This window comes from Poecile atricapillus, chromosome 4, assembly GCF_030490865.1.
Source record: "Poecile atricapillus isolate bPoeAtr1 chromosome 4, bPoeAtr1.hap1, whole genome shotgun sequence".
Taxonomy (NCBI): Eukaryota; Metazoa; Chordata; class Aves; order Passeriformes; family Paridae; genus Poecile; species Poecile atricapillus.
Window position 1 is genome coordinate 678769 of NC_081252.1, and position 19710 is coordinate 698478.

The following is a 19710-nucleotide window of genomic DNA, read 5'->3' on the forward strand; positions in this document are numbered from 1 at the left end:
TGCTCCTTGTCAGATGGAAGCAGCAGCACGCACATAGGAGATTGGCAAGCACTAAAGAGCCACAGAAGAGCGTGGCCTAGGAAAATGAGGCAGGAAAAAGCATATCGCTACATGTGCCCTTGTTGTCGCCTAAGAACAGGTAGCAGCATAAACCAGATGCGGGTGAAGTTCTTGCAGGCGACATGTAACGTCAAATGAGCAAGCGGGCTTACCACAGCTGCGGTCCTCTGGCAGTCTGAAAGCTTTGCACAGAAGCCGGATGCTAAGCGCCTTCCTTTGCCTTTTGGCAGTGCTCGTGCATTGCCAGCACTAGGCGGGAATGGTCACTATCCCACAGACACGTTTCGTTGTGCCCGTTGCTAAGCGCTCTGGAGCACTGTTTATGACGTAAGCGGAACACCTCTTGCCGTTCCATTCTCAGAGCTCCTGAGTTAATCAAACTGAGACTTTGGGTGCGAATGCCCGACGAAAACATTTCCAATGTGTCTGGCAAGGAGAAACTGAACCTGGAGAACACCTTTGTCAGGAGCTTGCACCTGCACCTTACACACACACAGATTTGCATCACATCTAAATGGCCAAGCTCTTTCTTAGACAAGTTGAAAGCTGCTGTCAGAAGGCTGTGCTCCTTGTCAGATGGAAGCAGCAGCACGCATATAGGTGTTTGGCAAGACTAAAGAGCCACAGAAGAGCGTGGTCTAGCAAAATGAAACAGGAAAAAGCATTTGCTACATGTGTCCTTGTTGTGGCCTAAGAACAGGTAGCAGCATAAACCAGATGTGGGTGAAGTTCTTGCAGGCAACATGTAACGTCAAATGAGCAAGCGGGCTTACCACAGCTGCGGTCCTCTGGCAGTCTGAAAGCTTTGCGCACAAGCCGGATGCTAAGCGCCTTCCTTTGCCTTTTGGCAGTGCTCGTGCATTGCCAGCACTAGGCGGGAATGGTCACTATCCCACACACACGTTTCGTTGTGCCCGTTGCTAAGCGCTCTGGAGCACTGTTTATGACGTAAGCGGAACACCTCTTGCCGTTCCATTCTCAGAGCTCCTGAGTTAAGCAATCTGCAACTCTTGGTGCGAATGATAGAGGAAAACATTTCAAATGCGTCTGGCAGATAGAAACTGAACCTGGAGAACACCTTTGTCAGGAGCTTGCACCTGCACCTTAGACACACACAGATTTGCATCACATCTAAATGGCCAAGCTCTTTCTTCGGCAAGTTGAAAGCTGCTGTCAGAAGGCTGTGCTCCTTGTCAGGTGGAAGCAGCAGCACGCACATAGGAGATTGGCAAGCACTAAAGAGCCACAGAAGAGCGTGGCCTAGGAAAATGAGGCAGGAAAAAGCATATCGCTACATGTGCCCTTGTTGTCGCCTAAGAACAGGTAGCAGCATAAACCAGATGCGGGTGAAGTTCTCGCAGGCGACATCTAACGTCAAATGAGCAAGCGGGCTTACCACAGCTGCGGTCCTCTGGCAGACTGAAAGCCTTGCGCACAAGCCGGATGCTAAGCGCCTTCCTTTGCCTTTTGGCAGTGCTCGTGCATTGCCAGCACTAGGCGGGAATGGTCACTATCCCACAGACACGTTTCGTTGTGCCCGTTGCTAAGCGCTCTGGAGCACTGTTTATGACGTAAGCGGAACACCACTTGCCGTTCCATTCTCAGAGCTCCTGAGTTAATCAAACTGAGACTTTTGGTGCGAATGCCAGACGAAAACATTTCCAATGTGTCTGGCAAGGAGAAACTGAACCTGGAGAACACCTTTGTCAGGAGCTTGCACCTGCACCTTAGACACACACAGATTTGCATCACATCTAAATGGCCAAGCTCTTTCTTAGACAAGTTGAAAGCTGCTGTCAGAAGGCTGTGCTCCTTGTCAGATGGAAGCAGCAGCACGCACATAGGTGTTTGGCAAGACTAAAGAGCCACAGAAGAGCGTGGTCTAGCAAAATGAAACAGGAAAAAGCATTTGCTACATGTGCCCTTGTTGTGGCCTAAGAACAGGTAGCAGCATAAACCAGATGCGGGTGAAGTTCTTGCAGGCGACATGTAACGTCAAATGAGCAAGCGGGCTTACCACAGCGGCGGTCCTCTGGCAGACTGAAAGCTTTGCACAGAAGCCGGATGCTAAGCGCCTTCCTTTGCCTTTTGGCAGTGCTCGCGCATTGCCAGCACTAGGCGGGAATGGTCACTATCCCACACACACGTTTCATTGTGCCCGTTGCTAAGCGCTCTGGAGCACTGTTTATGACGTAAGCGGAACACCTCTTGCCGTTCCATTCTCAGAGCTCCTGAGTTAATCAAACTGAGACTTTTGGTGCGAATGCCAGACGAAAACATTTCCCATGTCTCTGGCAAGGAGAAACTGAACCTGGAGAACACCTTTGTCAGGAGCTTGCACCTGCACCTTAGACACACACAGATTTGCATCACATCTAAATGGCCAAGCTCTTTCTTAGACAAGATGAAAGCTGCTGTCAGAAGGCTGTGCTCCTTGTCAGATGGAAGCAGCAGCACGCACATAGGTGTTTGGCAAGACTAAAGAGCCACAGAAGAGCGTGGTCTAGCAAAATGAAACAGGAAAAAGCATTTGCTACATGTGTCCTTGTTGTGGCCTAAGAACAGGTAGCAGCATAGACCAGATGCGGGTGAAGTTCTTGCAGGCGACATGTAACGTCAAATGAGCAAGCGGGCTTACCACAGCTGCGGTCCTCTGCCAGTCTGAAAGCTTTGCGCACAAGCCGGATGCTAAGCGCCTTCCTTTGCCTTTTGGCAGTGCTCGTGCATTGCCAGCACTAGGCGGGAATGGTCACTATCCCACACACACGTTTCGTTGTGCCCGTTGCTAAGCGCTCTGGAGCACTGTTTATGACGTAAGCGGAACACCTCTTGCCGTTCCATTCTCAGAGCTCCTGAGTTAAGCAATCTGCAACTCTTGGTGCGAATGATAGAGGAAAACATTTCCAATGCGTCTGGCAAGGAGAAACTGAACCTGGAGAACACCTTTGTCAGGAGCTTGCACCTGCACCTTACACACACACAGATTTGCATCACATCTAAATGGCCAAGCTCTTTCTTCGGCAAGTTGAAAGCTGCTGTCAGAAGGCTGTGCTCCTTGTCAGGTGGAAGCAGCAGCACGCACATAGGAGATTGGCAAGCACTAAAGAGCCACAGAAGAGCGTGGCCTAGGAAAATGAGGCAGGAAAAAGCATATCGCTACATGTGCCCTTGTTGTCGCCTAAGAACAGGTAGCAGCATAAACCAGATGCGGGTGAAGTTCTTGCAGGCGACATCTAACGTCAAATGAGCAAGCGGGCTTACCACAGCGGCGGTCCTCTGGCAGACTGAAAGCCTTGCGCACAAGCCGGATGCTAAGCGCCTTCCTTTGCCTTTTGGCAGTGCTCGTGCATTGCCAGCACTAGGCGGGAATGGTCACTATCCCACACACACGTTTCGTTGTGCCCGTTGCTAAGCGCTCTGGAGCACTGTTTATGACGTAAGCGGAACACCACTTGCCGTTCCATTCTCAGAGCTCCTGAGTTAATCAAACTGAGACTTTTGGTGCGAATGCCAGACGAAAACATTTCCAATGTGTCTGGCAAGGAGAAACTGAACCTGGAGAACACCTTTGTCAGGAGCTTGCACCTGCACCTTACACACACACAGATTTGCATCACATCTAAATGGCCAAGCTCTTTCTTAGACAAGTTGAAAGCTGCTGTCAGAAGGCTGTGCTCCTTGTCAGATGGAAGCAGCAGCACGCACATAGGTGTTTGGCAAGACTAAAGAGCCACAGAAGAGCGTGGTCTAGCAAAATGAAACAGGAAAAAGCATTTGCTACATGTGTCCTTGTTGTGGCCTAAGAACAGGTAGCAGCATAGACCAGATGCGGGTGAAGTTCTTGCAGGCGACATGTAACGTCAAATGAGCAAGCGGGCTTACCACAGCTGCGGTCCTCTGCCAGTCTGAAAGCTTTGCGCACAAGCCGGATGCTAAGCGCCTTCCTTTGCCTTTTGGCAGTGCTCGTGCATTGCCAGCACTAGGCGGGAATGGTCACTATCCCACACACACGTTTCGTTGTGCCCGTTGCTAAGCGCTCTGGAGCACTGTTTATGACGTAAGCGGAACACCTCTTGCCGTTCCATTCTCAGAGCTCCTGAGTTAAGCAATCTGCAACTCTTGGTGCGAATGATAGAGGAAAACATTTCCAATGCGTCTGGCAAGGAGAAACTGAACCTGGAGAACACCTTTGTCAGGAGCTTGCACCTGCACCTTACACACACACAGATTTGCATCACATCTAAATGGCCAAGCTCTTTCTTCGGCAAGTTGAAAGCTGCTGTCAGAAGGCTGTGCTCCTTGTCAGGTGGAAGCAGCAGCACGCACATAGGAGATTGGCAAGCACTAAAGAGCCACAGAAGAGCGTGGCCTAGGAAAATGAGGCAGGAAAAAGCATATCGCTACATGTGCCCTTGTTGTCGCCTAAGAACAGGTAGCAGCATAAACCAGATGCGGGTGAAGTTCTTGCAGGCGACATCTAATGTCAAATGAGCAAGCGGGCTTACCACAGCTGCGGTCCTCTGGCAGACTGAAAGCTTTGCGCACAAGCCGGATGCTAAGCGCCTTCCTTTGCCTTTTGGCAGTGCTCGTGCATTGCCAGCACTAGGCGGGAATGGTCACTATCCCACACACACGTTTCGTTGTCCCCGTTGCTAAGCACTCTGGAGCACTGTTTATGACGTAAGCGGAACACCACTTGCCGTTCCATTCTCAGAGCTCCTGAGTTAAGCAATCTGCAACTCTTGATGCGAATGATAGAGGAAAACATTTCCAATGCGTCTGGCAGATAGAAACTGAACCTGGAGAACACCTTTGTCAGGAGCTTGCACCTGCACCTTAGACACACACAGATTTGCATCACATCTAAATGGCCAAGCTCTTTCTTCGGCAAGTTGAAAGCTGCTGTCAGAAGGCTGTGCTCCTTGTCAGGTGGAAGCAGCAGCACGCACATAGGAGTTTGGCAAGCACTAAAGAGCCACAGAAGAGCGTGGCCTAGGAAAATGAGGCAGGAAAAAGCATATCGCTACATGTGCCCTTGTTGTCGCCTAAGAACAGGTAGCAGCATAAACCAGATGCGGGTGAAGTTCTTGCAGGCGACATCTAACGTCAAATGAGCAAGCGGGCTTACCACAGCTGCGGTCCTCTGCCAGTCTGAAAGCTTTGCGCACAAGCCAGATGCTAAGCGCCTTCCTTTGCCTTTTGGCAGTGCTCGTGCATTGCCAGCACTAGGCGGGAATGGTCACTATCCCACAGACACGTTTCGTTGTGCCCGTTGCTAAGCACTCTGGAGCACTGTTTATGACGTAAGCGGAACACCTCTTGCCGTTCCATTCTCAGAGCTCCTGAGTTAAGCAATCTGCAACTCTTGGTGCGAATGATAGAGGAAAACATTTCAAATGCGTCTGGCAAGGAGAAACTGAACCTGGAGAACACCTTTGTCAGGAGCTTGCACCTGCACCTTAGACACACACAGATTTGCATCACATCTAAATGGCCAAGCTCTTTCTTCGGCAAGTTGAAAGCTGCTGTCAGAAGGCTGTGCTCCTTGTCAGGTGGAAGCAGCAGCACGCACATAGGAGATTGGCAAGCACTAAAGAGCCACAGAAGAGCGTGGCCTAGGAAAATGAGGCAGGAAAAAGCATATCGCTACATGTGCCCTTGTTGTCGCCTAAGAACAGGTAGCAGCATAAACCAGATGCGGGTGAAGTTCTTGCAGGCGACATCTAACGTCAAATGAGCAAGCGGGCTTACCACAGCTGCGGTCCTCTGGCAGTCTGAAAGCTTTGCACAGAAGCCTTCCTTTGCCTTTTGGCAGTGCTCGTGCATTGCCAGCACTAGGAGGGAATGGTCACTATCCCACACACACGTTTCGTTGCGCCCGTTGCTAAGCGCTCTGGAGCACTGTTTATGACGTAAGCGGAACACCTCTTGCCGTTCCATTCTCAGAGCTCCTGAGTTAAGTAATCTGCGACTCTTCGTGCGAATGATAGAGGAAAACATTTCCAATGCGTCTGGCAGATAGAAACTGAACCTGGAGAACACTTTTATCAGGAGCTTGCACCTGCACCTTAGACACACAGTGACTTGCATCACATCTAAATGGCCAAGCTCTTTCTTAGACAAGTTGAAAGCTGCTGTCAGAAGGCTGTGCTCCTTGTCAGATGGAAGCAGCAGCACGCACATAGGTGTTTGGCAAGCACTAAAGAGCCACAGAAGAGCGTGGCCTAGGAAAATGAGGCAGGAAAAAGCATATCGCTACATGTGCCCTTGTTGTCGCCTAACAACAGGTAGCAGCATAAACCAGATGCGGGTGAAGTTCTTGCAGGCGACATCTAACGTCAAATGAGCAAGCGGGCTTACCACAGCGGCGGTCCTCTGGCAGACTGAAAGCTTTGCGCACAAGCCGGATGCTAAGCGCCTTCCTTTGCCTTTTGGCAGTGCTCGTGCATTGCCAGCACTAGGCGGGAATGCTCACTATCCCACACACGCGTTTCGTTGTGCCCGTTGCTAAGCGCTCTGGAGCACTGTTTATGACGTAAGCGGAACACCTCTTGCCGTTCCATTCTCAGAGCTCCTGAGTTAATCAAACTGAGACTTTTGGTGCAAATGCCAGACGAAAACATTTCCAATGTGTCTGGCAAGGAGAAACTGAACCTGGAGAACACTTTTGTCACGAGCTTGCACCTGCACCTTAGACACACACAGATTTGCATCACATCTAAATGGCCAAGCTCTTTCTTCGGCAAGTTGAAAGCTGCTGTCAGAAGGCTGTGCTCCTTGTCAGGTGGAAGCAGCAGCACGCACATAGGAGATTGGCAAGCACTAAAGAGCCACAGAAGAGCGTGGCCTAGGAAAATGAGGCAGGAAAAAGCATATTGCTACATGTGCCCTTGTTGTCGCCTAAGAACAGGTAGCAGCATAAACCAGATGCGGGTGAAGTTCTTGCAGGCGACATCTAACGTCAAATGAGCAAGCGGGCTTACCACAGCTGCGGTCCTCTGCCAGTCTGAAAGCTTTGCACAGAAGCCGGATGCTAAGCGCCTTCCTTTGCCTTTTGGCAGTGCTCGCGCATTGCCAGCACTAGGCGGGAATGGTCACTATCCCACACACACGTTTCGTTGTCCCCGTTGCTAAGCACTCTGGAACACTGTTTATGACGTAAGCGGAACACCACTTGCCGTTCCATTCTCAGAGCTCCTGAGTTAAGCAATCTGCAACTCTTGGTGCGAATGATAGAGGAAAACATTTCCAATGCGTCTGGCAGATAGAAACTGAACCTGGAGAACACCTTTGTCAGGAGCTTGCACCTGCACCTTAGACACACACAGATTTGCATCACATCTAAATGGCCAAGCTCTTTCTTCGGCAAGTTGAAAGCTGCTGTCAGAAGGCTGTGCTCCTTGTCAGGTGGAAGCAGCAGCACGCACATAGGAGTTTGGCAAGCACTAAAGAGCCACAGAAGAGCGTGGTCTAGCAAAATGAGGCAGGAAAAAGCATATCGCTACATGTGCCCTTGTTGTCGCCTAAGAACAGGTAGCAGCATAAACCAGATGCGGGTGAAGTTCTTGCAGGCGACATCTAACGTCAAATGAGCAAGCGGGCTTACCACAGCTGCAATCCTCTGGCAGTCTGAAAGCTTTGCACACAAGCCGGATGCTAAGCGCCTTCCTTTGCCTTTTGGCAGTGCTCGCGCATTGCCAGCACTAGGCGGGAATGGTCACTATCCCACTGACACGTTTCGTTGTGCCCGTTGCTAAGCGCTCTGGAGCACTGTTTATGACGTAAGCGGAACACCTCTTGCCGTTCCATTCTCAGAGCTCCTGAGTTAATCAAACTGAGACTTTTGGTGCGAATGCCAGACGAAAACATTTCCAATGTGTCTGGCAAGGAGAAACTGAACCTGGAGAACACCTTTGTCAGGAGCTTGCACCTGCACCTTAGACACACACAGATTTGCATCACATCTAAATGGCCAAGCTCTTTCTTAGACAAGTTGAATGCTGCTGTCAGAAGGCTGTGCTCCTTGTCAGATGGAAGCAGCAGCACGCACATAGGTGTTTGGCAAGACTAAAGAGCCACAGAAGAGCGTGGTGTAGCAAAATGAAACAGGAAAAAGCATTTGCTACATGTGTCCTTGTTGTCGCCTAACAACAGGTAGCAGCATAGACCAGATGCGGGTGAAGTTCTTGCAGGCGACATCTAACGTCAAATGAGCAAGCGGGCTTACCACAGCTGCAATCCTCTGCCAGTCTGAAAGCTTTGCGCACAAGCCAGATGCTAAGCGTTTTCCTTTGCCTTTTGGCAGTGCTCGCGCATTGCCAGCACTAGGCGGGAATGGTCACTATCCCACACACACGTTTCGTTGTCCCCGTTGCTAAGCACTCTGGAACACTGTTTATGACGTAAGCGGAACACCTCTTGCCGTTCCATTCTCAGAGCTCCTGAGTTAAGCAATCTGCAACTCTTGGTGCGAATGATAGAGGAAAACATTTCCAATGCGTCTGGCAAGGAGAAACTGAACCTGGAGAACACCTTTGTCAGGAGCTTGCACCTGCACCTTACACACACACAGATTTGCATCACATCTAAATGGCCAAGCTCTTTCTTCGGCAAGTTGAAAGCTGCTGTCAGAAGGCTGTGCTCCTTGTCAGGTGGAAGCAGCAGCACGCACATAGGAGATTGGCAAGCACTAAAGAGCCACAGAAGAGCGTGGCCTAGGAAAATGAGGCAGGAAAAAGCATATCGCTACATGTGCCCTTGTTGTCGCCTAAGAACAGGTAGCAGCATAAACCAGATGCGGGTGAAGTTCTTGCAGGCGACATCTAATGTCAAATGAGCAAGCGGGCTTACCACAGCTGCGGTCCTCTGGCAGACTGAAAGCTTTGCGCACAAGCCGGATGCTAAGCGCCTTCCTTTGCCTTTTGGCAGTGCTCGTGCATTGCCAGCACTAGGCGGGAATGGTCACTATCCCACACACACGTTTCGTTGTCCCCGTTGCTAAGCACTCTGGAGCACTGTTTATGACGTAAGCGGAACACCTCTTGCCGTTCCATTCTCAGAGCTCCTGAGTTAAGCAATCTGCAACTCTTGATGCGAATGATAGAGGAAAACATTTCCAATGCGTCTGGCAGATAGAAACTGAACCTGGAGAACACCTTTGTCAGGAGCTTGCACCTGCACCTTAGACACACACAGATTTGCATCACATCTAAATGGCCAAGCTCTTTCTTCGGCAAGTTGAAAGCTGCTGTCAGAAGGCTGTGCTCCTTGTCAGGTGGAAGCAGCAGCACGCACATAGGAGTTTGGCAAGCACTAAAGAGCCACAGAAGAGCGTGGCCTAGGAAAATGAGGCAGGAAAAAGCATATCGCTACATGTGCCCTTGTTGTCGCCTAAGAACAGGTAGCAGCATAAACCAGATGCGGGTGAAGTTCTTGCAGGCGACATCTAACGTCAAATGAGCAAGCGGGCTTACCACAGCTGCGGTCCTCTGCCAGTCTGAAAGCTTTGCGCACAAGCCAGATGCTAAGCGCCTTCCTTTGCCTTTTGGCAGTGCTCGTGCATTGCCAGCACTAGGCGGGAATGGTCACTATCCCACAGACACGTTTCGTTGTGCCCGTTGCTAAGCACTCTGGAGCACTGTTTATGACGTAAGCGGAACACCTCTTGCCGTTCCATTCTCAGAGCTCCTGAGTTAAGCAATCTGCAACTCTTGGTGCGAATGATAGAGGAAAACATTTCAAATGCGTCTGGCAAGGAGAAACTGAACCTGGAGAACACCTTTGTCAGGAGCTTGCACCTGCACCTTAGACACACACAGATTTGCATCACATCTAAATGGCCAAGCTCTTTCTTCGGCAAGTTGAAAGCTGCTGTCAGAAGGCTGTGCTCCTTGTCAGGTGGAAGCAGCAGCACGCACATAGGAGATTGGCAAGCACTAAAGAGCCACAGAAGAGCGTGGCCTAGGAAAATGAGGCAGGAAAAAGCATATCGCTACATGTGCCCTTGTTGTCGCCTAAGAACAGGTAGCAGCATAAACCAGATGCGGGTGAAGTTCTTGCAGGCGACATCTAACGTCAAATGAGCAAGCGGGCTTACCACAGCTGCGGTCCTCTGGCAGTCTGAAAGCTTTGCACAGAAGCCTTCCTTTGCCTTTTGGCAGTGCTCGTGCATTGCCAGCACTAGGAGGGAATGGTCACTATCCCACACACACGTTTCGTTGCGCCCGTTGCTAAGCGCTCTGGAGCACTGTTTATGACGTAAGCGGAACACCTCTTGCCGTTCCATTCTCAGAGCTCCTGAGTTAAGTAATCTGCGACTCTTCGTGCGAATGATAGAGGAAAACATTTCCAATGCGTCTGGCAGATAGAAACTGAACCTGGAGAACACTTTTATCAGGAGCTTGCACCTGCACCTTAGACACACAGTGACTTGCATCACATCTAAATGGCCAAGCTCTTTCTTAGACAAGTTGAAAGCTGCTGTCAGAAGGCTGTGCTCCTTGTCAGATGGAAGCAGCAGCACGCACATAGGTGTTTGGCAAGCACTAAAGAGCCACAGAAGAGCGTGGCCTAGGAAAATGAGGCAGGAAAAAGCATATCGCTACATGTGCCCTTGTTGTCGCCTAACAACAGGTAGCAGCATAAACCAGATGCGGGTGAAGTTCTTGCAGGCGACATCTAACGTCAAATGAGCAAGCGGGCTTACCACAGCGGCGGTCCTCTGGCAGACTGAAAGCTTTGCGCACAAGCCGGATGCTAAGCGCCTTCCTTTGCCTTTTGGCAGTGCTCGTGCATTGCCAGCACTAGGCGGGAATGCTCACTATCCCACACACGCGTTTCGTTGTGCCCGTTGCTAAGCGCTCTGGAGCACTGTTTATGACGTAAGCGGAACACCTCTTGCCGTTCCATTCTCAGAGCTCCTGAGTTAATCAAACTGAGACTTTTGGTGCAAATGCCAGACGAAAACATTTCCAATGTGTCTGGCAAGGAGAAACTGAACCTGGAGAACACTTTTGTCACGAGCTTGCACCTGCACCTTAGACACACACAGATTTGCATCACATCTAAATGGCCAAGCTCTTTCTTCGGCAAGTTGAAAGCTGCTGTCAGAAGGCTGTGCTCCTTGTCAGGTGGAAGCAGCAGCACGCACATAGGAGATTGGCAAGCACTAAAGAGCCACAGAAGAGCGTGGCCTAGGAAAATGAGGCAGGAAAAAGCATATTGCTACATGTGCCCTTGTTGTCGCCTAAGAACAGGTAGCAGCATAAACCAGATGCGGGTGAAGTTCTTGCAGGCGACATCTAACGTCAAATGAGCAAGCGGGCTTACCACAGCTGCGGTCCTCTGCCAGTCTGAAAGCTTTGCACAGAAGCCGGATGCTAAGCGCCTTCCTTTGCCTTTTGGCAGTGCTCGCGCATTGCCAGCACTAGGCGGGAATGGTCACTATCCCACACACACGTTTCGTTGTCCCCGTTGCTAAGCACTCTGGAACACTGTTTATGACGTAAGCGGAACACCACTTGCCGTTCCATTCTCAGAGCTCCTGAGTTAAGCAATCTGCAACTCTTGGTGCGAATGATAGAGGAAAACATTTCCAATGCGTCTGGCAGATAGAAACTGAACCTGGAGAACACCTTTGTCAGGAGCTTGCACCTGCACCTTAGACACACACAGATTTGCATCACATCTAAATGGCCAAGCTCTTTCTTCGGCAAGTTGAAAGCTGCTGTCAGAAGGCTGTGCTCCTTGTCAGGTGGAAGCAGCAGCACGCACATAGGAGTTTGGCAAGCACTAAAGAGCCACAGAAGAGCGTGGTCTAGCAAAATGAGGCAGGAAAAAGCATATCGCTACATGTGCCCTTGTTGTCGCCTAAGAACAGGTAGCAGCATAAACCAGATGCGGGTGAAGTTCTTGCAGGCGACATCTAACGTCAAATGAGCAAGCGGGCTTACCACAGCTGCGGTCCTCTGGCAGTCTGAAAGCTTTGCACACAAGCCGGATGCTAAGCGCCTTCCTTTGCCTTTTGGCAGTGCTCGCGCATTGCCAGCACTAGGCGGGAATGGTCACTATCCCACTGACACGTTTCGTTGTGCCCGTTGCTAAGCGCTCTGGAGCACTGTTTATGACGTAAGCGGAACACCTCTTGCCGTTCCATTCTCAGAGCTCCTGAGTTAATCAAACTGAGACTTTTGGTGCGAATGCCAGACGAAAACATTTCCAATGTGTCTGGCAAGGAGAAACTGAACCTGGAGAACACCTTTGTCAGGAGCTTGCACCTGCACCTTAGACACACACAGATTTGCATCACATCTAAATGGCCAAGCTCTTTCTTAGACAAGTTGAATGCTGCTGTCAGAAGGCTGTGCTCCTTGTCAGATGGAAGCAGCAGCACGCACATAGGTGTTTGGCAAGACTAAAGAGCCACAGAAGAGCGTGGTGTAGCAAAATGAAACAGGAAAAAGCATTTGCTACATGTGTCCTTGTTGTCGCCTAACAACAGGTAGCAGCATAGACCAGATGCGGGTGAAGTTCTTGCAGGCGACATCTAACGTCAAATGAGCAAGCGGGCTTACCACAGCTGCAATCCTCTGCCAGTCTGAAAGCTTTGCGCACAAGCCAGATGCTAAGCGTTTTCCTTTGCCTTTTGGCAGTGCTCGCGCATTGCCAGCACTAGGCGGGAATGGTCACTATCCCACACACACGTTTCGTTGTCCCCGTTGCTAAGCACTCTGGAACACTGTTTATGACGTAAGCGGAACACCACTTGCCGTTCCATTCTCAGAGCTCCTGAGTTAAGCAATCTGCAACTCTTGGTGCGAATGATAGAGGAAAACATTTCCAATGCATCTGGCAGATAGAAACTGAACCTGGAGAACACCTTTGTCAGGAGCTTGCACCTGCACCTTACACACACACAGATTTGCATCACATCTAAATGGCCAAGCTCTTTCTTCGGCAAGTTGAAAGCTGCTGTCAGAAGGCTGTGCTCCTTGTCAGATGGAAGCAGCGGCACGCACATAAGAGTTTGGCAAGCACTAAAGAACCACAGAAGAGCGTGGCCTAGGAAAATGAGGCAGGAAAAAGCATATCGCTACATGTGCGCTTGTTGTCGCCTAAGAACAGGTAGCAGCATAAACCAGATGCGGGTGAAGTTCTTGCAGGCGACATCTAATGTCAAATGAGCAAGCGGGCTTACCACAGCTGCGGTCCTCTGGCAGACTGAAAGCTTTGCGCACAAGCCGGATGCTAAGCGCCTTCCTTTGCCTTTTGGCAGTGCTCGTGCATTGCCAGCACTAGGCGGGAATGGTCACTATCCCACACACACGTTTCGTTGTCCCCGTTGCTAAGCACTCTGGAGCACTGTTTATGACGTAAGCGGAACACCACTTGCCGTTCCATTCTCAGAGCTCCTGAGTTAAGCAATCTGCAACTCTTGGTGCGAATGATAGAGGAAAACATTTCCAATGCGTCTGGCAGATAGAAACTGAACCTGGAGAACACCTTTGTCAGGAGCTTGCACCTGCACCTTAGACACACACAGATTTGCATCACATCTAAATGGCCAAGCTCTTTCTTCGGCAAGTTGAAAGCTGCTGTCAGAAGGCTGTGCTCCTTGTCAGATGGAAGCAGCAGCACGCACATAGGTGTTTGGCAAGACTAAAGAGCCACAGAAGAGCGTGGTGTAGCAAAATGAAACAGGAAAAAGCATTTGCTACATGTGTCCTTGTTGTGGCCTAAGAACAGGTAGCAGCATAGACCAGATGCGGGTGAAGTTCTTGCAGGCGACATCTAACGTCAAATGAGCAAGCGGGCTTACCACAGCTGCGGTCCTCTGCCAGTCTGAAAGCTTTGCGCACAAGCCAGATGCTAAGCGCCTTCCTTTGCCTTTTGGCAGTGCTCGTGCATTGCCAGCACTAGGCGGGAATGGTCACTATCCCACAGACACGTTTCGTTGTGCCCGTTGCTAAGCGCTCTGGAGCACTGTTTATGACGTAAGCGGAACACCTCTTGCCGTTCCATTCTCAGAGCTCCTGAGTTAAGCAATCTGCAACTCTTGGTGCGAATGATAGAGGAAAACATTTCCAATGTGTCTGGCAGATAGAAACTGAACCTGGAGAACACCTTTGTCAGGAGCTTGCACCTGCACCTTAGACACACACAGATTTGCATCACATCTAAATGGCCAAGCTCTTTCTTCGGCAAGTTGAAAGCTGCTGTCAGAAGGCTGTGCTCCTTGTCAGGTGGAAGCAGCAGCACGCACATAGGAGATTGGCAAGCACTAAAGAGCCACAGAAGAGCGTGGCCTAGGAAAATGAGGCAGGAAAAAGCATATCGCTACATGTGCCCTTGTTGTCGCCTAAGAACAGGTAGCAGCATAAACCAGATGCGGGTGAAGTTCTTGCAGGCGACATCTAACGTCAAATGAGCAAGCGGGCTTACCACAGCTGCGGTCCTCTGGCAGTCTGAAAGCTTTGCACAGAAGCCGGATGCTAAACGCCTTCCTTTGCCTTTTGGCAGTGCTCGCGCATTGCCAGCACTAGGCGGGAATGGTCACTATCCCACACACACGTTTCGTTGTCCCCGTTGCTAAGCACTCTGGAACACTGTTTATGACGTAAGCGGAACACCACTTGCCGTTCCATTCTCAGAGCTCCTGAGTTAAGCAATCTGCAACTCTTGGTGCAAATGATAGAGGAAAACATTTCAAATGCGTCTGGCAGATAGAAACTGAACCTGGAGAACACCTTTGTCAGGAGCTTGCACCTGCACCTTAGACACACACAGATTTGCATCACATCTAAATGGCCAAGCTCTTTCTTCGGCAAGTTGAAAGCTGCTGTCAGAAGCCTGTGCTCCTTGTCAGGTGGAAGCAGCAGCACGCACATAGGAGATTGGCAAGCACTAAAGAGCCACAGAAGAGCGTGGCCTAGGAAAATGAGGCAGGAAAAAGCATATCGCTACATGTACCCTTGTTGTCGCCTAAGAACAGGTAGCAGCATAAACCAGATGCGGGTGAAGTTCTTGCAGGCGACATCTAACGTCAAATGAGCAAGCGGGCTTACCACAGCGGCGGTCCTCTGGCAGACTGAAAGCTTTGCGCACAAGCCGGATGCTAAGCGCCTTCCTTTGCCTTTTGGCAGTGCTCGCGCATTGCCAGCACTAGGCGGGAATGCTCACTATCCCACACACGCGTTTCGTTGTGCCCGTTGCTAAGCGCTCTGGAGCACTGTTTATGACGTAAGCGGAACACCTCTTGCCGTTCCATTCTCAGAGCTCCTGAGTTAATCAAACTGAGACTTTTGGTGCAAATGCCAGACGAAAACATTTCCAATGTGTCTGGCAAGGAGAAACTGAACCTGGAGAACACTTTTGTCACGAGCTTGCACCTGCACCTTAGACACACACAGATTTGCATCACATCTAAATGGCCAAGCTCTTTCTTAGACAAGTTGAAAGCTGCTGTCAGAAGGCTGTGCTCCTTGTCAGATGGAAGCAGCAGCACGCACATAGGTGTTTGGCAAGACTAAAGAGCCACAGAAGAGCGTGGTCTAGCAAAATGAAACAGGAAAAAGCATTTGCTACGTGTGTCCTTGTTGTGGCCTAAGAACAGGTAGCAGCATAGACCAGATGCAGGTGAAGTTCTTGCAGGCGACATCTAACGTCAAATGAGCAAGCGGGCTTACCACAGCTGCGGTCCTCTGCCAGTCTGAAAGCTTTGCGTACAAGCCGGATGCTAAGCGCCTTCCTTTGCCTTTTGGCAGTGCTCGCGCATTGCCAGCACTAGGCGGGAATGGTCACTATCCCACACACACGTTTCGTTGTCCCCGTTGCTAAGCGCTCTGGAGCACTGTTTATGACGTAAGCGGAACACCTCTTGCCGTTCCATTCTCAGAGCTCCTGAGTTAAGCAATCTGCAACTCTTGGTGCGAATGATAGAGGAAAACATTTCAAATGCGTCTGGCAAGGAGAAACTGAACCTGAAGAACACCTTTGTCAGGAACTTGCACCTGCACCTTAGACACACACAGATTTGCATCACATCTAAATGGCCAAGCTCTTTCTTAGGCAAGTTGAAAGCTGCTGTCAGAAGGCTGTGCTCCTTATCAGATGGAAGCAGCGGCACGCACATAGGAGTTTGGAAGCACTAAAGAGCCACAGAAGAGCGTGGCCTAGGAAAATGAGGCAGGAAAAAGCATATCGCTACATGTGCCCTTGTTGTCGCCTAAGAACAGGTAGCAGCATAAACCAGATGCGGGTGAAGTTCTTGCAGGCGACATCTAACGTCAAATGAGCAAGCGGGCTTACCACAGCTGCGGTCCTCTGCCAGTCTGAAAGCTTTGCACAGAAGCCGGATGCTAAGCGCCTTCCTTTGCCTTTTGGCAGTGCTCGCACATTGCCAGCACTAGGCGGGAATGGTCACTATCACACAGACACGTTTCGTTGTGCCCGTTGCTAAGCGCTCTGGAGCACTGTTTATGACGTAAGCGGAACACCTCTTGCCGTTCCATTCTCAGAGCTCCTGAGTTAATCAAACTGAGACTTTTGGTGCGAATGCCAGACGAAAACATTTCCAATGTGTCTGGCAAGGAGAAACTGAACATGGAGAACACCTTTGTCAGGAGCTTGCACCTGCACCTTAGACACACACAGATTTGCATCACATCTAAATGGCCAAGCTCTTTCTTAGACAAGTTGAAAGCTGCTGTCAGAAGGCTGTGCTCCTTGTCAGATGGAAGCAGCAGCACGCACATAGGTGTTTGGCAAGACTAAAGAGCCACAGAAGAGCGTGGTCTAGCAAAATGAAACAGGAAAAAGCATTTGCTACATGTGTCCTTGTTGTGGCCTAAGAACAGGTAGCAGCATAGACCAGATGCGGGTGAAGTTCTTGCAGGCGACATCTAACGTCAAATGAGCAAGCGGGCTTACCACAGCTGCGGTCCTCTGCCAGTCTGAAAGCTTTGCGCACAAGCCAGATGCTAAGCGCCTTCCTTTGCCTTTTGGCAGTGCTCGCGCATTGCCAGCACCAGGCGGGAATGGTCACTATCCCACACACACGTTTCGTTGTGCCCGTTGCTAAGCGCTCTGGAGCACTGTTTATGACGTAAGCGGAACACCTCTTGCCGTTCCATTCTCAGAGCTCCTGAGTTAATCAAACTGAGACTTTTGGAGCAAATGCCAGACGAAAACATTTCCAATGTGTCTGGCAAGGAGAAACTGAACCTGGAGAACACCTTTGTCAGGAGCTTGCACCTGCACCTTAGACACACACAGATTTGCATCACATCTAAATGGCCAAGCTCTTTCTTAGACAAGTTGAAAGCTGCTGTCAGAAGGCTGTGCTCCTTGTCAGGTGGAAGCAGCAGCACGCACATAGGTGTTTGGCAAGACTAAAGAGCCACAGAAGAGCGTGGTCTAGCAAAATGAAACAGGAAAAAGCATTTGCTACATGTGTCCTTGTTGTCGCCTAAGAACAGGTAGCAGCATAAACCAGATGCGGGTGAAGTTCTTGCAGGCGACATGTAACGTCAAATGAGCAAGCGGGCTTACCACAGCGGCGGTCCTCTGGCAGACTGAAAGCTTTGCACAGAAGCCGGATGCTAAGCGCCTTCCTTTGCCTTTTGGCAGTGCTCGCGCATTGCCAGCACTAGGCGGGAATGGTCACTATCCCACAGACACGTTTCGTTGTGCCCGTTGCTAAGCGCTCTGGAGCACTGTTTATGACGTAAGCGGAACACCTCTTGCCGTTCCATTCTCAGAGCTCCTGAGTTAAGCAATCTGCAACTCTTGGTGCGAATGATAGAGGAAAACATTTCCAATGTGTCTGGCAAGGAGAAACTGAACCTGGAGAACACCTTTGTCAGGAGCTTGCACCTGCACCTTACACACACACAGATTTGCATCACATCTAAATGGCCAAGCTCTTTCTTAGACAAGTTGAAAGCTGCTGTCAGAAGGCTGTGGTCCTTGTCAGATGGAAGCAGCAGCACGCACATAGGTGTTTGGCAAGACTAAAGAGCCACAGAAGAGCGTGGTGTAGCAAAATGAAACAGGAAAAAGCATTTGCTACATGTGTCCTTGTTGTGGCCTAAGAACAGGTAGCAGCATAAACCAGATGCAGTTGAAGTTCTTGCAGGCGACATCTAACGTCAAATGAGCAAGCGGGCTTACCACAGCGGCGGTCCTCTGGCAGACTGAAAGCTTTGCGCACAAGCCGGATGCTAAGCGCCTTCCTTTGCCTTTTGGCAGTGCTCGTGCATTGCCAGCACTAGGCGGGAATGGTCACTATCCCACACACACGTTTCGTTGTCCCCGTTGCTAAGCACTCTGGAGCACTGTTTATGACGTAAGCGGAACACCACTTGCCGTTCCATTCTCAGAGCTCCTGAGTTAAGCAATCTGCAACTCTTGGTGCAAATGATAGAGGAAAACATTTCAAATGCGTCTGGCAGATAGAAACTGAACCTGGAGAACACCTTTGTCAGGAGCTTGCACCTGCACCTTAGACACACACAGATTTGCATCACATCTAAATGGCCAAGCTCTTTCTTCGGCAAGTTGAAAGCTGCTGTCAGAAGGCTGTGCTCCTTGTCAGGTGGAAGCAGCAGCACGCACATAGGAGATTGGCAAGCACTAAAGAGCCACAGAAGAGCGTGGCCTAGGAAAATGAGGCAGGAAAAAGCATATCGCTACATGTGCCCTTGTTGTCGCCTAAGAACAGGTAGCAGCATAAACCAGATGCGGGTGAAGTTCTTGCAGGCGACATCTAACGTCAAATGAGCAAGCGGGCTTACCACAGCGGCGGTCCTCTGGCAGACTGAAAGCTTTGCACAGAAGCCGGATGCTAAGCGCCTTCCTTTGCCTTTTGGCAGTGCTCGTGCTTTGCCAGCACTAGGCGGGAATGCTCACTATCCCAAACACGCGTTTCGTTGTGCCCGTTGCTAAGCGCTCTGGAGCACTGTTTATGACGTAAGCGGAACACCTCTTGCCGTTCCATTCTCAGAGCTCCTGAGTTAATCAAACTGAGACTTTTGGTGCAAATGCCAGACGAAAACATTTCCAATGTGTCTGGCAAGGAGAAACTGAACCTGGAGAACACTTTTGTCACGAGCTTGCACCTGCACCGTAGACACACACAGATTTGCATCACATCTAAATGGCCAAGCTCTTTCTTAGACAAGCTGAAAGCTGCTGTCAGAAGGCTGTGCTCCTTGTCAGATGGAAGCAGCAGCACGCACATAGGTGTTTGGCAAGACTAAAGAGCCACAGAAGAGCGTGGTCTAGCAAAATGAAACAGGAAAAAGCATTTGCTACATGTGCCCTTGTTGTCGCCTAAGAACAGGTAGCAGCATAAACCAGATGCGGGTGAAGTTCTTGCAGGCGACATCTAACATCAAATGAGCAAGCAGGCTTACCACAGCGGCGGTCCTCTGCCAGTCTGAAAGCTTTGCACAGAAGCCGGATGCTAAGCGCCTTCCTTTGCCTTATGGCAGTGCTCGCGCATTGCCAGCACTAGGCGGGAATGGTCACTATCCCACACACACGTTTCGTTGTGTCCGTTGCTAAGCACTCTGGAGCACTGTTTATGACGTAAGCGGAACACCACTTGCCGTTCCATTCTCAGAGCTCCTGAGTTAAGCAATCTGCAACTCT